Below are 27,365 nucleotides of genomic sequence, written 5' to 3' on the forward strand. Positions count from 1 at the left end.
CACCAAGACCTATAGTCACTGTTTCTGTCTATTGAACGCTTAGCTAGCAAAATACCTACTCTGTATTGGTGAACGACCAAAGCTTGGCTTCTTGAGGATAACTGACTCAAGACAATCCCTAGAATCTGGACCAGGGCCAGGAGTTTCCCCTTCAATTGACTTAACCAGAGAGAACTCGTACCTCGCACTAATGTCTACTAACATACCAAATGTTACTGCTTACACACTATTCTAGTTTTTTTTATTCCTGATAAAGGTACACTGACAAAAGTTGACATTTTCACAGACCAGGCCCAAATCCCTGTCATTCGCATGAAGAAAAGCCGGAAATACAGGGGGTGGAGATCGGGGTGCCTTGAGAGAATTCGTCGGCGGTCGGGCAAACCGCCTCTACCATCCATTCTATAAATAAACTGGATGATCTACTATCAAGACTATCCTACCAACGAGACATAAAAGATTGTGATACCACGCATGGGTAGGATAGAGCAGCTACATCTGGTAAGACACGGGGTGGGGGTGTGTGTCTATTTGTAAATAACAGCTGGTGCGCGATGTCTAATATTAAAGAAGTCTCGAGGTATTGCTCGCCTGAGGTAGTGTACCTCATGATATGCTGTAGTCCACACTATCTACCAAGAGATTTTTAATCTATATAATTCGTAGCTGTCTATTTACCACCACAAGCCGATGCTGGCAGTTAGACGGCACTCAACAAGCTGTATAAAGCCATAGGCAAACAAGACAATGCTCACCCAGAAGCGGCGTTCCTAGTGGCCAGGAACTTTAATGCAGGCAACTTAAATCTGTTTTATTTCATTTCTACCAGCATGTAAAACCAGATGAAAAAAAACTCTAGACCACCTTTACTCCACACAAAGAGATGCATATAAAGCTCTCCCTAATCCTCCATTTGGCAAATCTGACCACAATTCTATCCTCCTCATTCCTGCTTACAAGCAAAAACTAAAGCAAGAAGTACCAGCAACTCGCTTAATACGGAAGTGGTCAGATGACACGGATGCTATGCTACAGGACTGATTTGCTAGCACAGACTGGAATATGTTACAGAATTCATCCAATGGCATTGAGGAGTATACCACCTCAGTCACTGGCTAAATCAATAAGTGCATTGACGACGACGTCCCCACAGTGACCGTACGTACATATCCCAACCATAAGCCATCGATTACAGGCAGCATCCGCACTGAGCTAAAGGCTAGACCTGCAGCTTTCAAGGAGCGGGACACTAATCCAGATGCTTATAAGAAATCTTGCGATGCCCTCAGACGAACCATCAAACAGGCAAAGCATAAATACAGGACTAAGATTGAATCCTACTACACCGGCTCTGACGCTCGTCGGATGTGGCAGGGCTTGCAAACTATTACGGACTACAAAGGGTAACCCAGCCGTGAGCTGCCCAGTGACGCGAGCCTACCAGACGAGCTAAAAGCCTTTTATGTTCGCTTTGCTAATGACACCATAGTCCCTGTGCCCAAGAAAGCGAAGGTAGCCTGCCTAAATGACTGCCGCTCCGTAGCACTCACGTCGGTAGCCATGAAGTGCTTTGAAAGGCTGGTCATGGCTCACATCAACACCATCATCCTGGAAACCCTAGACCCACTCCAGTTTGCATACCGCCCCAACAGATCCACAGATGACGCAATCTCTATTGCACCCCACACTGCCCTTTCCCACCTGGACAAAAGGAACACCTATATGAGAATGCTGTTCATTGACTACAGCTCAGCATTCAACAACATAGTCAGTCACCCAAGTCATAGACTGTCCTCTCTTAAAAGCTTCTACCCCCAAGCCATAAGACTGCTGAACAATGAATTAAATGGCCACCTGGACTATTTACATTGACAACCCCCCCTTTGATTTTACACTGCTGCTACTTTCTGTTTATTATCTATGCATAGTCACTTTACCCCTACCTACATGTACAAATTACTTTGACTAACCTGTACCCCCGCACATTGACGGTACCGGCACCCCCTGTATATAGCCTCATTACTGTTATTTTATTGTGTTACTTTTTATAGAATTTTAAAATACTACATACTTTAGTGTATGTAGTAAATATTTTTTTTACTCTATTTCTTTAACTGCATTGTTGGTTAAGGGATCGTACTGTAAGTAAGCATTTCCCGTTAAGGTCTACTACACCTGTTGTATTCGACGCATGTGACAAATACATTTTATTTGATTAGATTTTCAATACAAGCTGAATAAAATGTGCACTGTCCTACGGCTGCCATCTTCAAACTGAATGATACTTAATCATTTAAATGTGTATTTCACAGCAGCCTGCACAGTAATACAAAACATTACACATTATGTTGGTTATAATAAGACTGTTGGAATGCTCATTGTTGTAGATTTAGCTTCCATACAAAGGAGAAGACCCTTATTCACAAAGCATGTCAAAGTAGAGTTTTGATTTAGGTCCCCTCTTTTATTCATTATGATTTAAAAGGCAAAACGGATCCTAGATCAGCATTCCTACATCAAACAACACTGGGGAAATATCTTCTAGTAAACATATTTTCCATGTCACTGTGTCCTACTTCAATAAACAAGGAGCACACACACACACACAGACATAAACAAACATACAGTGCCCTCCACTAATAGTGGCACCCTTAGTAAATATGAGCAAAACGGTCTGTAAAAAATGTTTTTGTTGTTTATCCTCTTGGTCTTTCCATCAAAATATTCACAAAAATCTAACCTTCATTTGAAGTAAAATAATTGAAAGAAAAAATAGATTCTTATCATAAAACAAATATATTCTCAAATATATGTGTGCCACAATTATTGGCACCCCTTCATTCAATACTTTGTGCAACCTCCCTTTGCCAACATACCACGCTGAGACTCCTATAAGGTGTAATGAGGTTGGAGAACACACGGCAAGGGATATGAGACCATTGATTTTGAGGTGTGCTTTGGATCATTGTCCTGCTGGAAGATCCAACCACGGCCCAGTTTAAGCTTCCTAGCAGATGCAGTCAGGTTTTGATTGAATATCTGCTGGTACTTGATGGAGTCCATAATACCATGTATCCTAAGTACTTGTCCAGGGCCTTTGGAAGAAACACAGCCCCACAACATCAAAGATCCACCACCATACTTCACAGTGGGGATGAGGTACTTTTCTGCATGGCTATCTTTCTGTCTACGCCAAACCCACCTCTGGTGTTTGTTTCCAAAAAGCTATATTTTGGTCTCATCTGACCATAGAACCTGGTTCCGTTGAAAGTTCCAGTAACGTTTGGCAAACTGTAGGCGCCTGAGTTTGTTGTTTGATGACAGCAAAGGCATTTTTATGACAACCCTCCCAAACAACTTGTGGTTATGTAGGTGGCGTCTGATCGTAGTTTTGGAGACTTTCTGACCCCAAGACTCAACTAATGTCTCCATCCTCCTCACTGTGCTTGGGGTCAATATAGAGAAACGTCCTCTTCCAGGCCCATTGTTGACATCTCCAGTTGCTTTAAACTTCTTAATTATTGCCCTGATAGTGGAAATGGGCATTTTCAACCCTTGAGCTATTTTCTTATAGCCATTTCCTGATTTGTGCAGCTCAACAACATTTTGACGCACATCATTACTGTATTCTCGGGTCTTTCCCATAGTGATGGATGACTATGGGAACTTGGCCGGTGTGTCACCTCATATTTACATACCCCAGTGAAACAAGTCATGGCTTACCACTTCAGTGATCTTAATCACTCAGGTGAACTTAAATACATAAAATATGAATGGGAATATACTTCAGTTAGATTTTACTCATAAGAATTTCTAGGGGTGCCAATAATGGTGGCACACATGTTTTGGAGAAAAACATTTTTTTCATTTATTTCACATTCCTTTTTTCAATCATTTTATTTCAATTAAAGATTCGATTTTTGTGAACATTTTGAATGAAAGACCAAGAGGATAAACAGCAAATATTTTTTTCACAGCCCATTTTGCTCATATTTACCAAGGGTGCCAATATTAGTGGAGGACACTGTACACACTTGAGTCAGGCACAAACCTGTGTACACACACACTAACACACACATGCATATGCACAAAGACACAAACACACAGACATGCGCAAAGAAACAGGCACACACACACACACACCGGACACAAATGCCTGAATACCTTTTCAGAAAGCTACTGTCCCTATCTTTTTGTCAAAGAGGAGTCAGAGAAAACAACTATTTTTAGGAGCAGGTTTAATGTTGCTGAGAGGAGAACTCAGCCATCCATGTCATGTAATGCCATCAATAATTTAGTGCTACCAAATCCACACCGTGTTAGTGGAAAGGACATGGTGTTGGGAAAAAATAAACCTCTGCAATTTGTTTTCAGGTGATGTCTTTACAACACCCATCTCTTAATCATAATGGCAAGATTCTACTAAAGTAAAAGTTGTTAACAATATTGTTAGCCTTAAAATCAACTAAACAATGTCTGTCTGTCTGTCTGTCTGTCTGTCTGTCTGTCTGTCTGTCTGTCTGTCTGTCTGTCTGTCTGTCTGTCCGTCCGTCCGTCCGTCCGTCCGTCCGTCTGTCTGTCTGTCTGCCTGTCTGTCTGTCTGTCTGTCTGTCTGCCTGCATGTCTGCGTGTCTGTCTGCCTGTCTGTCTACTACACCAAATGTATATCTATGTGTGCTTGAGTTTATGTGCTGTCTCTCTACCGCCGTGTTCCCGAGTCGCTGCTTGGTGCAGAGTGAAACAGTAAAGCTGGGGGAGATAGCTTTCAGAAGCTTACATAAAGCCACTGGACTTAATAATTCATGGAGCAAAAATCCCTCAGTGCTCAATATTTATATCTCCCTGAATGTGTTCTGTGACTGTGAGTCCTGTCACAGTACAGGCCAGCTGAGGGGAAACTTTTACTTTCTACTTTTCATATATTTTTTCACTTTCTTTCAGAGGACAGGTTTCACATTAAGGGCCTGTGGCACAGAGAGGGAGATACTGTATTTTCCATAATGTCTCAGAGTCTGCATGTGGTAGCTCCCTGTGTGTATGGGATGATGATAATCATGACTCCTATCCTTTGGGTTTTTTGAGTCGTGTTGTTGCTCTGCAAAGAGACGTCAGGGAGATTTCAGGAAAAGGAAAGAGAATATGACTGGACTTTCAAACTACTGGATAGGACACACACGCAAACACATCCTCTCTTCTATAAACCTGTGATGATAGAAGCCAAGCATATATCGGGGTGGGGGACTGTTAACATGAAAAAATCCAGAGTGACAAATTAGTTGCAAATATTGTAGAGATCGTGCGCCGCTCATGCTGACATTTACAAGTCTTTGCTGATCTTTCCACTGTGACAACTAAACGTCTTTGCCATCAGATCAGCCTGAGTTCCGATGGCTGAGTCGCAAATGGCACCCTATTCCCTACATAGTGCACTACTTTCAAAAGTAGTACACCATATAGGGAATAGACTGCCATTTGGGACATAGACTATGTCATTCATCTGATTAATGGAAGACTGATAAGTCTTAGATGCAACTAAACGGTTGCATCTAAATGGAATGAGAGAGCAGGATCTGGGTAAGAGACAGAGTCAGAGTACTATCTGATATAATGGATTGGGTGAGCTTCTGGTACAGCAGGAAGAGCAAGCTTTTAGATGGGCTTAGTGTACTATCTGATTCTAGTATGGGTAAGGCATTACACTACAGTGCTGTATACGCTGACATGAAACCTTTCAAAATAAGAGTTGAGTCTGATAGAATGAGTCTATAAAGCCGTATTGAGAAATCATTCTGACCTGACAAATATCGTCCCTCAATGAAAAATCAAAAAGGTCATTCAAGTTCGAGCAAAGCCGCGAATGCTGGCTATTGTTAAAGTACAGGGAGACACTAGCTTAGTAGAGGTTTGTCCTCACTCTTATATCTAAAAAAGCAGAGTTCAAACACGTTCCTACTCAGAGATTCATTCGAAAACATTTGCCGGTGTTCACTGTTTATGGTGCTTTCAGCACTGAGAAAGTTGCTCTCCATGATACCCTGCAGAAGGGCAGAAGGTTTTATTGTGCCAGAGATTTCATGAATGTGGGCCATGAACTCACCCAGAACTGAGGCTCCTCTGTTCCACTCATGCAGGTGGCAACATTCTGCCCGATGCCCAAGCTTCGTCCTCGCCAACAACACCAGTATGACCAATACCCCCAATGCCCCCACCTAAGAGACAGAGAGACAGACACACAGAGACAGAGACAAAGAGAGGAGGAAAATGACAAAAAGAGATAGAGGAGAGAGAGAAGTGGGAGACAAGATAGAGCATGTAAGAAACTGTGCAGTGTATCATTTGATCAGTCACTGATTAAACAGTGAAAACCAGTAAACACTGCAGCCCTCCAGGACTGACATGATGCAACTCAACTCTTAACAAACATAAGCTGTTTTGACCAGGGATGTCACTAAACCTACTTAAAAATGCAGTCCGGTATCTGAAGCACAACAAATGTGTAATACATTGTAGAAATTGGATTCGTAACAAATCATCCGAATTGCATTTAATATATTTTTTTGAATAATAATAATTTTGCAGAGCTCAACATATCATATGAAATGGATGACGCAGTACACCAAAAAGTTCTGGAGCATCACTTTAATCTTAAGGCATAAGTTGTTTCATCCTGCAGAGAGCCATTGTTTACAGATGGCTGGTTCTGTAAGGATGCAGCCTGGCATCCTTGATCAACTAAACAAACTATTCGGTTTCACCAAAATAACGTGCCCTGTCAACAGAGGCATATTCAATATCTCTAGGAACAATCCTTATGATTCGTCGGGTTGAATGTGTCTTTTGCTATCAAATAAGCGTTTAAAACAAGTTTTTCTCCAGGGTCTCCCATTTCCGCCTGTAGAAGTGGGAACTTACGTGGTAGCTAACTCTCACATGACTGTGTGGTCTAGAATGGACAACAATGGCAGCCCACATGTGGAAAATGGGAGACCATGGATAAAAACATGTTAATCGCTTATTTGATAGCAAAGGACACATTCAACCAATGGGCTAATTGTTTGCTACAAACATTGTTGAATTTGTATTTTTTATTTTAAATGTAACCTTTATTTAACTAGAACAAATTCTTATTTACAATGACGGCCTACTCCGGGCAAATCCGGACAACGCTGGGTCAATTGTGCGCCGCCCTTTGGGACTCGGATGTGATTACTCTTGATAACCTAAGTAGGCTATGCTATCGCTAGTCCCTTAAAAATGTGTGGATTGTAACATGTGAAAGACCAAACACACAGAGTCTGGCTATCATATCAGTTATTTTGAAATGTTTATCTTTATCTTGGTCTTTGATTGTTTTAGCCACTCACTTGTTCCACTCACCTCCGCTTGGAACTGCTATACTGTCCTCTACCTAGGCTGCCTTGTCCTCTACCTAGCCTGCCGTGTCCTCTATCTAGCCTGCCGTGTCCTCTACCTAGCCTGCCGTGTCCTCTACCTAGGCTGCCGTGTCCTCTACCTAGGCTGCCGTGTCCTCTACCTAGCCTGCCGTGTCCTCTACCTAGGCTGCCGTGTCCTCTACCTAGGCTGCCGTGTCCTCTACCTAGGCTGCCGTGTCCTCTACCTAGGCTGCCGTGTCCTCTATCTAGGCTGCCGTGTCCTCTACCTAGCCTGCCGTGTCCTCTATCTAGCCTGCCGTGTCCTCTACCTAGGCTGCCGTGTCCTCTACCTAGGCTGCCGTGTCCTCTACCTAGGCTGCCGTGTCCTCTACCTAGGCTGCCGTGTCCTCTATCTAGCCTGCCGTGTCCTCTACCTAGCCTGCCGTGTCCTCTATCTAGCCTGCCATGTCCTCTACATAGCCTGCCGTGTCCTCTATCTAGCCTGCCGTGTCCTCTACCTAGGCTGCCGTGTCCTCTACCAAGGCTGCCGTGTCCTCTACCTAGCCTGCCGGGTCCTCTCTACCTAGCCTGCCGGGTCCTCTCTACCTAGCCTGCCGGGTCCTCTCTACCTAGGCTGCCGTGTCCTCTACCTAGGCTGCCGTGTCCTCTATCTAGCCTGCCGTGTCCTCTACCTAGCCTGCCGTGTCCTCTATCTAGCCTGCCATGTCCTCTACATAGCCTGCCGTGTCCTCTATCTAGCCTACCGTGTCCTCTACCTAGGCTGCCGTGTCCTCTACCAAGGCTGCCGTGTCCTCTACCTAGCCTGCCGGGTCCTCTCTACCTAGCCTGCCGGGTCCTCTCTACCTAGCCTGCCGGGTCCTCTCTACCTAGGCTGCCATGTCCTCTACCTAGCCTGGGGTATCCTCTATCTAAAGCAGGTGATTGAAGTATAGTTTCAGGATTTCAATAACATATTCAATGGAAAAAAATATCTTGCTTGGCATCACAATGCAATATTTTATGTGGTTAAACGCAGGCCCAAATCTGACATGACTCGGGTTAAATTAATAATATTTGCATGTAGCGTTTAATATTTGTATTTAATATTTGCATCATAATATCAGTGTTAGATCAGGGTGTGTCTCAGAGAGAGAGGGAAGCAGAAAGAAGCAGAGACTGCCAGTTTGGGCAGGAGGACTGTGCTGGCAGGGCTCTCTATCCCCAGGGGCGAAGAGCGATGGTGCTTCATGCCTTGCTGCCGTGTCAGTCACATGACCCCCGGAGTAAGAGTCCCCTCAAGCTGCATAATAAATCATCTCAGTCAGGCTGGCTGGCAAGCTCCCTTGAAATGTTCACACACACACACACACACACACACACACACACACACACACACACACACACACACACACACACACACACACACACACACACACACACGTGTATAGATACACACATGAGCGTACACATATACACGTGCAAATGCGCACACACTCACACCATCTCTCGCACACATGCCTAAACACAAACACACTAATATACTCTCACATGCACACAGGCAGCTGGAATCATAAAGAGGCAATGCCTTTACTCACTGGCCTACTGAGGGTCCTAAATGTGGGCTTTATGCAATGAAAATATGGTCAAACATTTAGGTTCCTGACATAATGCCTTTAACACAACATCAAGTGTGCCATTTTCTTACGACAACTGACAAGGTGTGAAAGATTTGAAATATCTACTTGAAATATTAACCTGGTGACAAAACCATTAGTTAGTATCGCATTTGTTTAGCAGATACATTTTTACGTGACATTCGGCTAGCTGTCAGTTGACATCCACTCAAACTATTGTCCACTATAGCTTCGCTCCGTTTGCCATTGGCAGAAGTTGGTTGTCATAAAAGGTGCTGATTTGTGCCACTTCAACTTGAGTGTAGTCTTAAAAGCGAATACTACATATTGTGGCAGGTAGCTCTACTGTAAAAGCGTTACTGGTTGTCTTTAAAAGTACCCAGCCACTCATACATAACAGGCCTCCACAACTTACAGTACCCGTACACGACACAGTAGTTTTGCCAGTGTCAACTACTTAGCAACAAAGTTAGTTTGAGTCCATGGCCCCTTTGTGTTTTCCTAACCCATGTATTTACTTTACATATGTATTGTAAATGTCACCTCTCGTTTGGATCACCTCGCCACCTGAGCAGAGAGAAAGTAGCTTTTAAACCACATCACACTGGAGACACTGAAACACCCACCTGGGGAGTGAAATGTGCTGTAAAGCGTCTAATGCCCCGGCGTGCTTAGTCCGAATATTTAACACACAGAACAAGAAGAATCTATTCTGGACTACAAGACAACCACTAAGAAATATAAGTGCAGCAAGAGCCATCTCCCTTGAGCGCAAGAGAAAGGTGTTATGGAAAAAAAGACCAGGGTATATATTTAAGGCGAATAGCACGCTTCGAAAACTTTCTGGCAGCGGTTGATGAGTTCAATGGAGATTCTGTAGACACAGAGAGCATTTGCACTGGCGTATGGCGTACTCCCCTGCCTGGGGAACGGGTACTGGGAGGCTAACAGGCGCCCCAATTACAACTGTACCCACAATCCTCTAAGGGGACATAGTTCTGCCTATTGATCTTAGACATGCCCCTTATGGTCATGTATTCATGTTGACCTGAGTAATTTTATTACCGTTACATAATTATTTATTATAAATCTACAACATTAAAAGGAAGCTCAAGGGTGAGTGGTTGTGCAATGTAATCTGACTTGAGTCATACATTTTTTTAAAAGACAAACATCCAGCTTCTTGGAAAAAGAAAGTATAAAGCCGTTAGATACAGAATTAAAATGACTTCCTTTTACATTTTAAGGCAGCTACTGTACACGACTCAGTGAATGTCTGAATGGCAGTCTTAATAGTAATGTATTTAACTTGTGTAACTTCAAGGCCATGAAACCATGAAACCGAACACTGCTTAGATGCAACGCAAATCCAGTCATCTCCAAAATGATGGAAACCCTTGATAAAGATAATTGAAAAAGACTGTATAAAATGAATTATACAAATACTGAGCTATAATGAATAATGGCACAAACAACAATAGCCTATCCATGCAACCACTAGGCACTTCCATAAATATGGACATTATTAACAGAACAGATGTTAATAAGATATAATATTAAATAATTCATAAGCATGCCGGAGCAGGTGAAGAGGTACATGTCAATAAATACAATATATTGTTTATCTTTGACAAATGGCCATGGATAGGATGATGCATATTGATGATATGTGTTTCGATGAAAGCATATTGCGCATGGAATGTTAAAATGTGCATTATGGTGTGTTCTGAATGGAATAATTAGACCGAGGGGGGTGAGTAGTAGAGTTGTTTGCTCCCTGAAGTGCTAAAATACATATAGTGAATATAAAGTATGAGTGTATTCAAAAACATGTCCTATGGTCCTACATTATGAACTGATCACAAAAGTGTTAATGCTAGGGATACATGATACACATCGGAATCGGCCGATATTAGAAAAAATGCGAACATCGGTATTGGCCGATGTCTAGTTTAACGCCGATGTTAAAAACCGATGTCAAAGCTACCGTGCATACCTATATAACATAGGTACATGACATAATGACGCCACGTAACATTTTGCCCAACATGTGCAACACAGCATTCCTAACCTAACCCAGCATTCCTAACCACACAATGTCTGCTGTGTGGATCGAACAGTCATTTGAAAGAATAAGAACATTTCAGTGAGACAATTCAAAGGCGAAATCCATTAAAGCCAAGATAATGGAATTCATTTCCCTTGACAATCAGCGGTTCTCTGTCGTGGGTGATGTTGGCTTTCGCCGACTGGTCGAGCACCGGTATACACTACCAAGTGCGCTATTTTTCAGATGTTGCCCCACCGGAGTTACACAGTAATAGTGTCACTGCTATTAGCTTCACGACATACATACTATGGAACTCCATTTGCGTCTTTGTGTGTCAAAAAAGATACAGTAGCACTGTCAAAGCTGTACAAAAAAGTATGTAAACAAGCAAACCCCGGACACGAACGATGTGTTTACAATACCGCGTTGGTAATAAAGCATAATTTGTCCGACCGCAACTTCTGGGGTAGCTAGCTTTAGCTTGGTACCTAGCTAGCACCAATACAACCAGCCTGAAAACAATGACCAGTAGAAACTGCAGTCATTTTCATTATTCTTAGCAATGATTTAGGAAACCTTGTGAGTAAGTACTAGCAAGGTTGCCACTTGTTGTTTGCCTATTAAAATTGAACTTCAGTTCATGAAAATAAATCGTGGAATTTTCGGTTTGCCTTCAAAATAAAAGTATTCTATTGACAGTGATGCAAATAAATACAAATAGTAGAATTATGCCATAGTTTCATTTTGAAGGCTAACCGCAAAGTCCACTATTGTGGCTAATCCTTATTGTGGCTAGCTTCACATAGATGGGTCCTACCACCATTAACTTCTTTGGGATAGGGGGCGGTATTTTGACGTCCAGATGAAAAGCGTGCCCAAAGTAAACTGCCTACTACTCAGGCCCAGAAGCTAGGATATGGATATAATTGATAGATTTGGATAGAAAACACTCTAAAGTTTCTAAAACTGTTAAAATATTGTCTGTGAGAATAACAGAACTCTAATGGCAGGCGAAGCCCCGAGGATAAACCATCCTCCCCCAAAACAATTCATCCTACCACTGATTTCAATGGCTGGCACTTTTATAATAGGGCGAAATCGTACCCGATTGCAGTTCCTAGGGCTTCCACTAGATGTCAACAGTCTTTAGAAAGAGTTTCAGGCTGGTTTTTGGAAAAATGAGGCAGAAATTGTAGTTTTTCTAGGTGGCTCCTATTTTGCTGTAGTGTTTCCAAGCGGGTGAATGAGAGCGCATTCTTTGGTATTTTTCTCCGGTAAAGACAATAACAATTCTCCGTCTTAAATTTTTGCGTCTATTTGCGTATTATGGTACCTAAGGTTTGAGTATAAATGTTGATTGACTTGTTTGGATAAGTTTATTGGTAACGTTTGGGATTCATTTTGTATGCATTTTGAAGGAGGGAAACCGAGTGGATTATTGACGGAAGCGCACCAGCTAAATTGAGTTTTTATGTATATAAAGAAGGACTTTATCGAACAAAAGGACCATTTGTAATGTAACTGGGACCTTTTGGAGTGCCAACAGAAGAAGATCTTCAAAGGTAAGGCATATATTATATCGCTATTTCTGACTTTCGTGTCGCAACTCCCTGGTTGAAAATGATTTGTTATGCATTTGTGTGCTAGGCACTGTCCTCAGATAATCGCATGGTTTGCTTTCGCCGTAAAGTCTTTTTGAAATCTGACATGGCGTCTGGATTAACAACAAGTTACGCTTTGTTTTGATGTATTGCACTTGTGATTTCATGAAAATGTAATATTTATAGTAATCTAATTAGAATTTGACGCTCTGCAATTTCACCGGAAGTTGTCGAAATGGGACGCTAGCGTCCCACTGATCTGCAAGAAGTTAATCAAATAAGAACTGTCTTGTAAATTAGGGTTATTTTAGATGATGACAACTAGCTATATTGTTAGCTAGCTAACTATAGCTACTGAAACAGATTATGTTGTTTTGCTATGTTTTTGGGGAAGAACATTGTTTGCATCCATGAGCTAGCTAGCTTTTTTTATGACCAGCACTGTAGGTGCGCGAGACAACTTTGCCAGCATCATAGCATACGTATCGATGAATCGTTGTGACATGAAATACGAGTGAGTGTAATCAATGTGTAATAACTACATAAAAAAATTATGAACGCATTAAATTATTATGTGACGTGCAGTCATATTCAGGTCCTGAAGCTTAATTCACACATCAAATAGTGTTATTTGACACGTCAAATAGTGTTAAATAGTATATTTTTTGACACGCAAAGACCCAAACGGCATTCCATTGCAATTCTGGTTGAGAATGAAACGACTAAACAAATGAATAACAAAACGGCACATCAAGTAAGTGAAAGAAATAGGTTTTGATTATGTTTACTGGGAATGGGGATATACATAAATTCCAACAAAATAACTTTTTGGTCAGTGTGGCGTGTGTGTAACCTTTATTTAACTAGGCAAGTCAGTTAAGAACAAATTCTTATTTACAATGATGGCCCAGACAACGCTGGGCCAATTGTGCGCCGCCCTATGGGACTCCCAATCATGGCCGGATGTGATACAGCCTGGATTCGAACCAGGACTTTAATGATGCTTGTTGCACTGAGATGCAGTGCCTTAGACCGCTGCGTCCACGTGTGTGTGTTAACTATTTAACTGCACTAGAATGCTTAAAAGGCCACAACATTTTTTAAATATCATATATCGGTATAATTTTTTTTGGCAAGGAAAATATTGGATATCGGTATAGGCCAAAAATGTCATACTGGTGCGTCACTAGTTAATGGAGTTGTGTGATTTTTGTTTAGGAGAAAGCTTACAGTACGTGCTTACATTATGTGTCATGTTTACATACACAGTAACAGTCCAGTTGAACTGGCAGTGTAGTAGCGCAGTGTTGGTTGTCTGTCTGAAGGGTAGAGTTCTCAGCTCACTGGGTAGGAGGCACTTCTAGGGAAGGGAATGGTTTGGGACTCTCAGGCGAGTACAGGGAGAGACCGCCTCGGCTCACTATTATTCGAGTCACTATTATTCGAGTTACAAGTAAGTCTCAATTTATAAGCTCCAAGTCTCAAGTCGAAACCCAAGTACAACGGGTGGAGTCTCGAGTCAAGCCTCCCCTTGAGAAACCAAATTGAATCTGTCTAACAGGAACTCAAATGGGTACATATAAGTGTTTGGCCCCTCCCATACAATTACCCAATTGGCAATTACAACCAATAAACAGTTTTTACAATATTAAAGGCAATTTCCACATCCATTCTTACATTGGCACACTCATCTTAATGAGACTTAATGATTATTCATGATATTTCATACCATTCATTCATCCATTCATTCATACATGAAAAATATTTTTCAAACTACACTATTTGAGAAACAGACATCTCACAAGTCCTCAACTGGCAGCTTCATTAAATAGTATCCGCAAAACACCAGTCTCAACGTCAACAGTGAAGAGGCGACTCCGGGATGCTGGGCTTTTAGGCAGAGTTCCTCTGTCTAGTGTCTGTGTTCTTTTGCTTCTTTTATTTTTATTGGCCAGTCTGTGCTGTCTTTTTCTTTGCAACTCTTCCTAGAAGGCCAGCATCCCGGAGTCGCCTCTTCACTGCTGACGTTGAGACTGGTGTTTTGAGGGTACTATTTAACCTGTTGAAGCTACCAGTTGAGGACTTGTGAGGTGTCTGTTTCTCAAACTAGACACTCTAATATACTTGTCCTCTTGCTCAGTTGTGCACCGGGGCCTCACACTCCTCTTTCTATTCTGGTTAGAGACAGTTTGCCCTGTTCTGTGAAGGGAGTTGTATACAGCGTTGTACGAGATCTTCCGTTTCTTGGCATTTTCTCGCATGGAATGGACTTAATTTCTCAGAATAAGAATAGACTGATGAGTTTCAGAAGAAATTTCTTTGTTTCTGGCGATTTTGAGCATGTAATCGAATCCACAAATGCTGATGCTCCAGATACTCAACTAGTCTAAAGAAAGCCAGTTTTATTGCTTCTTTAATCAGAACAACAGTTTTCAGCTATGCTAACATAAATGCAAAATGTTTTTCTAATGATCAATTAGTCTTTTAAAATTATAAACTTGGATTACCTAACACAACGTGCCATTGGAACACAGGAGAGATGGTTGCTGATAATGGGCCTCTCTACGCCTATGTAGATAGCTACTATAGTCATTTACAACATTAATGTTTACACTGTATTTCTGATCAATTTGATGTTGTTTTAATGGACAAAAAATGTGCTTTTCTTTCGAAAATAAGGACATTTCTAAGTGACCCCAAACTTCTGAATGGTAGTGTATGTATATAGGGCAGCAGCCTCTAATGTGCTAGTTCCAATAAATGCTATAGCCCTTGATCTTCAAGAATAGGACTTGGAAATATGGAAGTATAGATTAGTCAAATTATTCTACCTGAGCATGACCACATTTCCTCTCCCCACCAGTCACCATGTGTGAATAGTAGAGATAGACTTCCATTCCATCAACAGTGTGTTCATATAATATGACTGACTGTATGGGGAGGAGCAACCGTCTGCTGGAACAGCAATAGGCCTGCTGCCCCTGAGGGGGGTGCTGCTAGCATGCTTTATCTGTGGTGTTTAGCTAAACTGGTTTGTATGATATACATGCATACAGTACAGTACAGCTGTTATTATTGGCAACAATTTTGAAGTAAATTGGTTGATTCATCTCTATGATGTGACAATTCATCTATAAGACAACCTATGCACTGTTGTCACTTTATTTCCCCATGTAATTTAGTGATTTGTTTTGATATTGCATTGGTGGAGGGTTGACATTTCAACAAACATGATTACAAACTGAAAACTGAAAAAATATAAATGCAACATGGAACAATCGTATAAATTTTTACTGAGTTACAGTTCATATAAGGAATCAGTCAATTGAAATAAATTCATTAGGCCCTAATCTATGGATTTCACATGACTGGGAATACAGATATGTATCTGTTGGTCACAGATACCTTAAAAAAAAGGTAGGGGCATGGATCAGAAAACCAGTCAGCATCTGGTGTGACCACCATTTGCCTCATGCAGCACGAAAAGTTGACCATTTGCCTCCTTTGCAAAAAGTTGATCAGGCTGTTGATTGTGACCTGTGGAATGTTGTCCAACTCCTCTTCAATGGCTGTGCGAAGTAGCTGGATATTGGTGGGAACTGGAACACGCTGTCGTACACGTCGATCCAGGGCATCACCCTACCGCCACCATGGGGCACTCTGTTCGCAACGTTGAGATCAGCAAACCGCTCGCACACACGATGCCATACACCTTGCCTGCCATCTGCCCGGTACAGTGGAAACCGGGATTCATCCGTGAAGAGCACATTCTTCAGTGTGCCAGTGGCCATCGAAGGTGAGCATTTGTCCACTGAAGTCAGTTACGACGCCGAACTGCAGTCAGGTCAAGACCTTAGTGAGGACGACGAGCATGCAGATAACCTTCCCTGAGACGATTTCTGACAGTTTGTGCAGAAATGCTTCAGTTGTGCAAACCCACAGTTTCATCAACTGTCCAGGTGGCTGGTCTCAGACGATCCCGCAGGTGAAGAAGCCGGATGTGGAGGTCCTGGGCTGGCGTGGTTACACATGGTCTGCGGTTTTGAGTCCGTTTGGACGTATTGCCAAATTCTCTAAAAGGACGTTGGTAGATAAATGAACATTTAATTCTCTGGCAACAGCTCTGGTGGGCATTCCTGTTGTCAACATGCCAATTGCACACTCCCACAACAGTTGAGACATCTGTAGAATTGTGTTGTGAGACAAAACTGCACATTTTTGAGTGGCCTTTTATAATCCCCAGCACAAGGTGCACCTGTGTAATGATCATGCTGTTTAATCAGCTTCTTGATATACCACACCTGTCAGGTGGATGGATTAACTTGGCAAAGGAGAAATGTTCACTAACATGGTTGTAACAAATTTCTACACAAAATTTGAGAGAAATAAGCTTTTTATGTGTCTGGGTTATTTTATTTCAGCTCATGAAACATGTTGCGTTTATATTTTGTCACCTGTTTCAAGAAGCTAGGCGTATGTCACATGTCACTACTTCAAAGGACAGCCATTTGAACATTTGAACAAAAAATGTTTTTAGCAAAATGTTTTTTTTTTTTGCAGAAATGCCTTCTGGAACATGCAAAGTTTCATGTACCTTAATAACAAATGTGTATGCCATCTGTAAATACGAATAAAATTGTTAAATTATGAGCCTAGTTGGTTTAGCTATGATTGGTTGAGATAATTAATGGGCTGGACATGCCGAGTTCAGATTGGTCTGCCATGTAGCATGCTTCTGTCTATAACATGAGCTGCTCAGTATGTGGAGATACTCCTTTCTAACGCAGCTTTTTTGAAAGATATCATGAAGAACTGATAAAGTGTTACTACTGCTCTCAACATTGCTGCCCTGAAGTTAACAGGACCAGTGGGAAAAAGTTATGATGGACTACTTTCTGGTGGACGATCATGCCATGTTGACTCTCTCTGACTCTAAAAATGTACCAGACGATGAGGAAATCCCTGATTTAGGTGAAAAAGTTTTCATTGAACCAGACATTGTAGAGTCTTCTGATGACAGTGATGGAGAATAAACGGTGATCAAGAAGTTGACCACGTTTTGAAGTCAATTCCCGGTGGAAACAGAGAGATGATTGCCAAATGCAGAGAGAGAGTCGAAAAGAGAACACAGAAGGCTGTTGTATAAAACACCTGTCTCCAGATGAAATTTTCAAACTAATGGCAACCATGGCATCCATGATAGAAAGGCAGAAGCATTCATCTATGTTTACGGGTAAGAGTCTAGCTACATTTTCAGATATTATACGTTTCAAATTTTGTGAGAAAGTTGTTTTCATTGCAAGTTCAAGCATACTGTTAGCTTGCTAGCTAGCTAACATTGAACCTTGTTTGTTAACTTAGGCTACCTGCAGATTCATGCATGGTGCATGGTAGTATGAGTAGGATTATGGTTCATTGTTTAACTTGCTAGCTACATGTCTAAACAAAAGTCTCCACTATGCAAGTAACCATTTCACTGTACCGTACACAGCTTCTGTATCCTGTGCATGTGAAAAATAAGCGTTTTATTTGATATAGTGTGTGTTTACCACAGACGGTATTTTGAAGATCAACATGACCTGCACCAAGGTTAGATTAGAATATATGATAAAGTGGATTTATACTACTACTATTTGCAACTACTTTCACCACTTTTATTCTTAAATTCTTTGGTTGTTAACTACATTACCTTATTCACTCTGTTTAGCACATGGCCTCATATGTGACTGACCAGCTTGATTCGGTCCTACATAGCAGCATTTTTAATGGTGTTTTTTTTACATTGGATAAAAGTAGAGACTCAGAGCTAGAAAATTGTATATCACACACTACAGATGAGGAACAATGGGAAAGTAATTATGCTTTGAAAGATGATAGGGGCGTGGATCAGAGGTAGGGGCGTGGACCAACTTTTGAGAAAATGGTACACCTACTGGAGAGCTCTTCTTTGTCTACACCCATTCAGCATCGTTCACACCCTCTTAGCCCCACCGATCTCTTTAAGGATTCACATGTGAGGCCATGTACTAAACAACCAAAGATTTGAAGACTAAAGGCTGGTTTATACTATGGGTGCGTTCGTAAATTCTATCTGGAGTGTCAGAGTGCACTCAAAGTTCGTAAACTCAGAGCGTTGTCAGATTGTCCGTTCGTAAATTCAGAGCATTACGCTCTCGGAGCATTCAGAGCGCACACTAGACGCTCTGACGAAGGAGTAGGGTTGATCCGACTGTTCTGACCTAACAAAAGCAGTCAAGGTGTAAGGTGTAATATCAGAAAGGTGTAATATCAGATGTAATATCAGAAAAGGTGTAATATCAGAAAATTGAAAGGTGTAATATCAGAAAATGTAGCTATCTAAACCATCTTACCATTATACAAGGATGGACGCTTCCCCCTTCTGTCATGGATGCCATGGTTGCCCGTAGTTTGAAGATGTAATTCGGAGACAGGTGTTTAATACAACAGCATTCTATGTGTTCTCTTTTCGACTCCCTCTGCATATTAGCAATCAAACGCCAGAATTTTCTGCATCTCCTTAGCTATCATAATCTAATTCCACCAGGCATTCCACTGATTTCAAAACTCTGTACTCCAGAATTGGAGAGCAGTTCTACTATATGATATCTTTAAAAAAAATCTGTGTTAGAAAGGATTACCTACACATACTGACCAGCTCATATTATAGACCGAAACGTGCTACATGGCCGGCCAATCCGAACTCATCTCTCTGCATTTATCTCTAATTATCTCAACCAATCATGGCTAAACCAACCAGGCTCATAATTTAACAATTGTATTCGTATTTACAGTTGTCATACAGGTTGTCATACAGGTTTGTTATTAAGTCACATAAAAGTTCATATGTTCCAGAAGGCATTTCCGCCAAAAACCACATTTTGATAAAAAAAACGTTTTTAGTTCAAATGGCTCTCCTGTGAAGTAGTGATGTGCGACATACGCCTAGTTTCCTGAAATGAGTCACATACGTGAATCCTTAACCTCTTATGGCTAGGAGGCAGTATTTTCACGGCTGGATAAAAAACGTACCCGATTTAATCTGATTATTAGTCCTGCCCAGAAACTAGAATATGCATATAATTATTAGCTTTGGATAGAAAACACTCCAAAGTTTCTAAAACTATTTGAATGGTGTCTGTGAGTATAACAGAACTCATTTGGCAGGCCAAAACGTGAGAAGATTCTGTACAGGAAGTACCCTCCCTGTCTGACCATTTCTTGCCCTTCTTTGTCATCTCTATTCATTACAAAGGATCTCTGCTGTTACGTGACACTTCCTACGGCTTCAATGGGCTCTCAGAGCCCGGGAAAAACCTGAATGACGTCATTCAAAGCCCTGGCTGAAACACACGAGCGCTTTTGCTAAGTGGTCTATCAGCAGACAAAAGGCTTAGGCGCGTACACTGGCCGCCCCCGCCTTTCTGTTTTTCCCTCTTTTTACCGAAACGCAGATTCCCGGTCGGAATATTATCGCTTTGTTACGAGATAAATTGCATAAAAATTGATTTTAAACAGCGGTTGACATGCTTCGAAGTACGGTAATGGAATATTTAGAATTTTTTTGTCACGAAATGCGCCATGCGCACCACCCTGATTTACCATTGGGATAGTGTCTAGAACGCACGAACAAAACGCCGCTGTTTGGATATAACGATGGATTATTTGGGACCAAACCAACATTTGTTATTGAAGTAGAAGTCCTGGGAGTGCATTCTGACGAAGAACAGGAAAGGTAAGACCATTTTTCTTATAGTAAATCTGATTTTGGTGAAGGCTAAACTTGCCGGGTGTCTAAATAGCTAGCCCGTGATGGCTGGGCTATGTACTTAGAATATTGCAAAATGTGCTTCATCCGAAAAGCTATTTTAAAATCGGACATATCGAGTGCATAGAGGAGTTCTGTATCTATAATTCTTAAAATAATTGTTATGCTTTTTGTGAACGTTTATCGTGAGTAATTTAGTAAATTGTTAGTAAATTCCCCGGAAGTTTGCGGGGGGTATGCTAGTTCTGAACGTCACATGCTAATGTAAAAAGCAGTTTTTTGATATAAATATGAACTTGATTGAACAAAACATGCATGTATTGTATAACATAATGTCCTAGGTGTGTCATCTGATGAAGATCATAAAAGGTTAGTGCTGCATTTAGCTGTCTTCTGGGTTTTTGAGACATTATATGCTAGCTTGAAAAATGGGTGTCTGATTATTTCTGGCTGGGTACTCTGCTGACATAATCTAATGTTTTGCTTTCGCTGTAAAGCCTTTTTGAAATCGGACAGTGTGGTTAGATTAACGAGAGTCTTGTCTTTAAATAGCTGTAAAATAGTCATATGTTTGAAAAATTGAAGTTTTTGGATTTTAGAGGAATTTGTAGCAGATGTAAGAGTTTAAAGAGATGGGTGCAGCTAAGGCTTAAGAGGGGTTGAACGATACTGAATAGGTGTAGACAAAGAAGAACACTCCAGTAGGTGTACCAAAACATTCAAGGGCCATTTTCTCAAAAATGGGGTTACAAGTTGATCAACCTTCAAAGCAGAATTACTTTCTCATTGTTCTTCAACAGCAGTGTTGATACATAGGACCGAATCCAGGTGGTGGGTCACATTTTTGTTCAGTGTAGTATAAAGCTAAATTGAATGAGAGAATGTATAATTGATCTGCATAGCTCTTACCTGTTAGGAACACTTGATACCAATGCTGCCTCGGACCAGAAGGAATGAAAGAATCTGAACTCCTCGGAATTTCCCTGGAAAAGAAGATGATTGGAAGGATTTAGGTGACATCACTAAACGACTGTCAATGTTTTTAAAACCTGCTCAGAACCAACCATGTGATGACAATAGATGTGGCAATATGATCATCTGTGACATCTGCATAGGAGGCTGTCTATGCCACACACAGGCTGCATGCCATATTTCTTATGGGCCCTAGTCAAGTAGTGCACTTTGTAGGGAACAGGGTGACATTTGAGACACAACCAAATACTATTGACCAAGTAACACTGAATACTGGAGTTCATTGCTTCACTGACTGTAGAGAACACCAAAATACAAAATACAAACAGAGATCCTATGCCAGTTTAGAGCAGGAAGACGATAGGAAGGATGGTTTTCAGTTCATTACGATGTCCGCCCAAAATACCTGCACAAATATTTATATAGTGACAGTTTCCTCCATATACTGTACAGTCACTGTTATTTGCATTGTTGAAAGACATTGTTTGTTTGTTTGTAAACAAACATAGCCCCAACTCTCTCTCTCTCTATCTCTCTCTCACACATACACACAGACTCTCCATTATCAGTGTCATCCTTTCTCTCTTCCTCTCTCCGTCTCACCCTCTGTCTGTGAGTAGTCTTAATTGATTTGTCTTCAGCCGCGTAGCGATCGACAGCTGGGAGATAATGGGGAAGTAAAGGAACACAGACGAGCCCCGGAGGACCAGAGAGAGAGCTCTTCCTCATCAACGACACACACACTCACACACACGCTCGGTCACACACCAAATGGTGGGGAATAATTCAGTCTCGGTTTGTATTGTGTCCTTTGTGTTCTACCCACACCCAAGCCTTCAGTCTATTTTACCAGTACTTTAATATGCAAAATCATCTGTTTACTCTCCAAAAGATCAAAGTAGGTTCTAAAGATTTCTAAAAATCACTTCCTTCATTATGCAAGCCCACAAGGAGTGGCAGAGTGTGCTTCTCACGCCCGGCATTGGAGCATACTGATTAATTAGCTTGTATAATTAGCTTAATGACATAGAGAAACATGGCTCCAGCCACCCAAGAAGTTATGCTAATATCTCCTGTATATAGCAATTAAAACACCCATAATTTCAGCACCAAAATAGTGTAGTTCAGAACTATGAGCTGGTAGGTTTGTGTTGTAAGGTGTCACAGCATTGTGTTAGCTGATACCGTAGCAAGGTGATAGCAGATAGGCACAGTGCTGAAAAGTACAGGGGCCGGATTCACAAAACACTACTTACGAAAAAAACATAAGAAGTTTCTTAAGGAACAAAATAAGAAGTTCAAAAGATTGTTTGTAAGTGCAATTCCTTAAAATGTTCTTAGGAATTCATAGTTTTCTTAGGAACTTCGTAAATATATTTCCTAAGAACTTCACCATTCATGTGGACTAACTAGAGGAGGTGTTGTCCATGATAGGAGAGACAGTGGCAGAGGGACTGCATGACCAGTAAGTTAGGTAGCTAGCTAGCCAACATGTAATGACATTAGCCAACATAGCTAACAACGTTAAAGTTAGCCAAGTTCTTCTTTGCAAATTGACGAGCTAGATATTTAACACTTCTAGAATATTGTAATATATTGTAAATTACTAGCTAGCTAGATAATACGCATTTAATTAGTTTTCTTGCTGTGTTTAAATGTCCAATAGCCAACTGTGTCTGTGGGCCAGAGCAAGAAAACGTTAATGGTTACAGAAGTATCCATTCTTCACAAGACAAGGGTTTAGCTGTCCTAAAGTTAAGTACATTTCCAAGAAGAAATCCTAAAATATTATTTTCAAGAATCCTATTCCTTCCGATCTATTTTCTTAGGAAGAAACATAGGAAAAAATGTAAGAACCTTTCCAATAACTTTATTGAGGAATAGCAACGTTGCTTAACTTTCCTCATAAGTCTATAGTGGGCAGTTTAGAAGAAAGGTCTTCTTAAGAAGGTTTTGTGAATCTGGGCCCAGGTTTCTATAGCTATCTCCTTTAAACCGAAACCATTGCCACCTCAAGTGTCCATATTATGACAGTACGGTGTCCATATTAGGATAGCCTCAGAGTCACAAAGACTTTGTGTCCCAGAGTTACAAATCATGTGAAAGAATAGAGAAGTAATATATATGTTTTGGAGGTGAAGAAAACAGTAGGGTTTCGCAAACACATCAGAATCAATTTAGAGAATCAGGGGTGTATTCATTAGTGCACAATGTAAAAAAAACAAAAAAAACAAAAACAAATAAACAACATTTTTAAACAAAATGAGAGTTGCTTATTGGTCAAGTTAAGGTAGATCCTCCCCTTATTTGGCCTGTTTGCTTCTGTTTGGCTCCTCGTAAATACACCCCAGGTGAAGAAAGGTTGATAGCCTCTTTACTTGACTGTGCAACATCTTTATCTCAATTTGTAAAACATGTTTTATCTACTGATAACAGTGGCTATGGAACATAAATAGGCCTACTGTATATATCTCTATATACCCCTGATGCAAAATGTACAGAATATGTCTCTGAACATAGACAGAAGTACAATACTTTCATCTTAGGAGACACACAGCTTAAAAGCAGTCATCAAAATCCTGCCACACACCCTTCTCCCTAAAACACACACACACACACACACACATTTACATTTACATTTATGTCATTTAGCAGACGCTCTTATCCAGAGCGACTTACAAATTGGTGCATTCACCTTATGATATCCAGTGGAACAACCACGGGGTTAGAAGGATTACTTAATCCTATCCCAGGTATTCCTTAAAGAAGTGGGGTACACACACACACACACACACACACACACACACACACACCGCATTAGGTATGTGGCAGACCACACAGAGACTATGTCTACTCCTCTATTTCTGACAGAAAGTATTAACATTCCCAACCACACCTGAAACATAAATCCTACATTTATGACCTTCCCATAACTGTAAGTAACGCTGAAGCACTGGGGTCAGCTCATAAAAACCACTGTGAGGGAGGAAGGAAGGTTGCTCAAATGCTCATATGCTAGTACACGTCAAAAGGCAGGTCAAGCGAACAAATACGGTCAAAAAGACGGAAGACTGTTTTTTTCACCATTCTGATGGTTGTTTAACCGTGGGCTTAGCCGATCATAAACGGTCATAAACGTCTGTAATTTACAATAAAACGCTGTCCGCCACCCACTAGGTGTAGACGTTATGGCTCTATCAGGCTTGGACAAACATGAGATGGGATGATGAATATAAAACCAGGATGGTTGGTTTTGATGTAGCAGGTAGGCAAAGGGAGACTGCATCAAAATAATGTTAGCGGTAAAGGCGTTTCAACGTTCCGGGCTGCCCGTCATGCCAGACAGAGAGTGAAATCTCAATCAATTCAAGGAAAGCAACGTCATGAATTAAGTTGATTACAGATACATATGAATCGAATATAAGGATGCTCAAGATTATGATGACATTCTGATTATAATGACAAAGGAGATTGGAGTATAGAGTCAAATATCCCTTTGACTTCAATGATAATCAAGTAAAACGAACATTATATTGTCATACTGTTGTTAGATACAAACATCACAGGGTGATCACAAGTACTACTGCAAACACCCAAACACCCGCTTAGCTTCCATTTGTGCTTACACTACCAAATAACATATCCACTATCCCTAGCACTACCAAAAACATCTAATTACAACAGAGTTGCAAACAGCCTGTCTGAGCTGTGCTGAGCTGTGTTGCCAGCAGCAGGTGCAACGAACGGTATTCACTTGTGAGAGCGGAAACATCACAGTTTTAGCTGACACCATTCTGTCAGAAACTTAGGCTTGCTTGTCAGCGCTCTGCTCGGCTCTGCTCGGCTCTGCTCAAACAAGTCTATGAAAGCGAGCAGAGGAAAGGAAGGAGTTGGTTTCTCTCCCCCGGTTTTCACCCCCGACAGCTGGCTCTGTGGCGCACGACTACGTCATAAACATTTAAATATAGTGGGATTCTGTGCATCACATGTCAGATCAATGGACGTCAATGAGGTTAGTTCCGCTGTTGATGCTCAATGTCATTCATGAGAAAAGAGAACTGGGAAATACAAGGACTTGGGTGGAAAGTAGAGTGATGTGTAACTTAAATGTCTTAGAGATCCTGATTAATATGGTTGTATCACACCTGTACGTGCCCAACCGTCAAATGAGAACTCTAGCATTCAAAGATTGCACGGCAGACAATTGTGGCTGGACACACAATGATCTGAATTGAACAGATAATACGGATGGCATTGGCTTCTGTTCAGTAGGCTATCATATGTGGTGTGTCTAACTGATAATAGTGCTGTAGTACTGTGGGGATAATGCCTTCACAACTTCCTCTAAATGAAGGGAGTGTATTTTGTACACCTGGTACAACACACACACACACACACACACACACACACACACACACACACACACACACACACACACACACACACACACACACACACACACACACACACACACACACACACACACACACCAGATGTTATGGCTAGGCTTAATTCCTTTGAATTAAAATGTCCTCCGGTAAGTATTTGACAACCTGCATCCCTAGGCATACTTGTGTGAATTGGACAATGTGCTGTCTGCTCAAGACCTGCTGACGTATATAGCTTTATCTCCAAGGTAAGGCGATAGCAGCACGGTACAAAAGGCTAGCTCTTTGATTTGATCTCATCTGACGTTTAAAAAGGCAGCTGGCTGCTCGGTTGACAGCTTGCTTCCCTTAGCCCCCTCCCGATGTAGCGGCACGCTCCAGCCGAGCACCTCTACCTCGATCTACCCCTGTGCCTTTCTCCATCTCTCTCTCTCCCCCATTCCCAGAACGTAGGGATTAACTAGCGCCGACGGGGCATCCCACCTCTGAGGGTTGTGTTACCGACCAGATAAAAGGAGGAAGGGGTGGTGGGGGCTTTGATACCATCACTTTCCCACCTCCCCCTTCCGTCCATAAAATTTCCATCAGCAAGTGTTCACCATCAGGGCTTAAGACCACACTCCCAAAAGGGGATCATAATCCACTCAGCCAACGTGATCTCAATCATTGAAATGTCACATTGGCACGCCTGCTTTCAGCACACAGAAAGGGAGAGAGAGAGAGAGAGAGAAAGAGAAGGGAGGATGGAGAGAGGGAAAACACATTAAGGCCAAAGCAGAGGTATTAGATAAAGGACAGGAGGGCACGGCTGTCTGGCATGAGGGCTCTCAACATCCCATTCCGTTCTCACTTTCTCTTCCATCTCTCGCTCTTGCTCGCTCTCTCTCTCTCCCTCCCTCTTTCTTTTCCAGTCAACTTTGCAGAAGATGATATCGTAGATCATATTCTTTAAAAGACAATTTCCTGTCATAATATCACCTATGTCATAAACAAGACTGTTTCAGTTTCCTCTAAAAGGCTTCGCTCTGGCACGTGAGATGCAAAGCTGTTCAGAAAGCTACCTCTCCGCTGTCTCCTTTCCTTCACGACCACTGACAGGTAAAGTCACTGCATAGGGGGTGTGGGATATTGTTACACGCATCTGCTATTTTTAGATCAGTGATGATGAAGGAATCAAGGAAGGAAGGAAGGAGACAAGGAAGTAAATCATTTTGCGGTGTAATAGAATTGGAACTCTGCCCAAGAATGTGATTCAATCCATAGATTGAGATTGAGTGATATTAAAAACACGTGATTCAATCAAACACTGTCATAATTCAGTTATTATTCTTTCCTTCCTCATAGACTTTCCTCCTCTATCCCCCTATTGTCCTGATGCATTACCCCTCTGAGTCATCAAACCCAAAGTCTACCACCTTTCAAATCTCTTGAGCTCTGGGAGTACCCTGAAAAAAGTAAATAGATTTGTTTTGAAAAATCTATATAAAGCTACTTGTAGCAGCATAAATCCTGGGAAGTCGCTGCCCCATGCCACTGCTTATTAGCCGTCTGGGGATCAATT

General features: G+C 41.5%; 1 protein-coding gene across 26 annotated transcripts in view; it reads right to left on the reverse strand.

Annotated features, from left to right (window-relative positions):
* Positions 1-27,365, reverse strand: part of LOC115198257 (receptor-type tyrosine-protein phosphatase delta) — a 641,938-nt gene that overhangs the window by 414,703 nt on the left and 199,870 nt on the right. For all 26 annotated transcript variants that reach the window (XM_029760069.1, XM_029760096.1, XM_029760088.1 and 23 more), the window contains 2 exons: positions 21,354-21,427; positions 6,098-6,209 (listed from right to left, as the gene is read on the reverse strand). The gene's annotated coding sequence lies outside the window, so the exon portion shown is untranslated. The remainder of the gene's footprint in view (positions 1-6,097; positions 6,210-21,353; positions 21,428-27,365) is intronic.

Source organism: Salmo trutta, chromosome 8 (assembly GCF_901001165.1).
Source record: "Salmo trutta chromosome 8, fSalTru1.1, whole genome shotgun sequence".
Taxonomy (NCBI): domain Eukaryota; kingdom Metazoa; phylum Chordata; class Actinopteri; order Salmoniformes; family Salmonidae; genus Salmo; species Salmo trutta.